General features: G+C 38.0%; 1 non-coding gene across 1 annotated transcript; it reads left to right on the top strand.

The window, feature by feature from the left end:
• Window positions 1-272: 272 nt before the first annotated feature.
• Window positions 273-379, top strand: LOC121228577 (small nucleolar RNA R71). Its single transcript, XR_005926153.1, has one exon. It is a non-coding gene; the product is annotated as a small nucleolar RNA R71 (small nucleolar RNA).
• Window positions 380-1,097: the final 718 nt, after the last annotated feature.

Below are 1,097 nucleotides of genomic sequence, written 5' to 3'. Positions count from 1 at the left end.
AAAGAACTAAGGAAACCATCAATTTTCTTATTCCAGAGTTCTACCTGATTAGAGAGCATGGTGACCGAATTGATGTTATAAACACTGGCTGTTTTCGATGACTTTGTCCTCATGACTTGCCACTGATAGTTATTCAGTGACATCTCCTTTATAAATTCATAGGCATCTTCAGGTGTCTTATTATTGATGGTTCTGCCAGCAGCTGCGTCAACCATTTGCGAGTCGAAGGATTCAGGCCATTATGAAAGGTTTGAACCAGTAACAAGAGTGGTAACCCATGGTGAGGGCATCTTCTCAAAAGGTCCTTGTATCTCCCCCATGCATCGTAGAGTGTTTCTAAATCCATATGCATAAAAGAAGAGATATCATTACGTAATTTAGCCGTTTTAGCAGGCGAAAAATATTTTAATAAAAACTTTTCGGTCATTTTTTCCCAGGTAGTGATTGACCCCCGTGGCAACGAGTTCAACCACTGTTTAGCCTTATTCCTCAATGAGAAAGGGAATAACCGAAGGCGAATGACGTTACCAGAAACGTCATTAATTTTAAATGTATCACATAGTTCCAAAAAGTTTGCCAAGTGAGTGTTGGGATCTTCGTCTTGCAAACCATCAAACTGAACAAATTACTGTATCAGTTGAATTATGTTAGGCTTCAGTTAAAAAGTATTGGCAGCTATAGCAGGTCTAATTATGCTCGATTCAGTTCCTGTTAAAGAAGGTTTAGCATAATCATGCATAGTGCGCGGAGAAGGATTCTGATTAACAGCAATCGCAGGAGGTAGCGAATTTTCTTGGTTTTCAGCCATCTCCTCTATTGTGGTTGAAGTATCGTCCTCGTGCTCTGCCTCAGTGTATCATAAGCTTTGCCTTATTTCTGTTCGCTTTCTGTGAACTATGCAATCGAGCTCACTATTAAATAGTAACGGTCCTGACGGGTTTCTTCTTGTCATGAACTAGAAAAACCTATCAAAAGAAAATAAATAAAAAATTAGAAAATAAATAAAAATTTAAATTTAAATTGCAATAAAAGTAAAATGGCTAAAGCAATAAAAATTGAGTGTTTCTAATATCCTAGCTCCCCGGCAACGGTGCCAA

The sequence above is a fragment of the Gossypium hirsutum genome, chromosome A04, assembly GCF_007990345.1.
Source record: "Gossypium hirsutum isolate 1008001.06 chromosome A04, Gossypium_hirsutum_v2.1, whole genome shotgun sequence".
NCBI lineage: Eukaryota > Viridiplantae > Streptophyta > Magnoliopsida > Malvales > Malvaceae > Gossypium > Gossypium hirsutum.
Note: the sequence above shows the minus strand (reverse complement) of the source record. Positions and strands in the feature narration are given on the sequence as shown.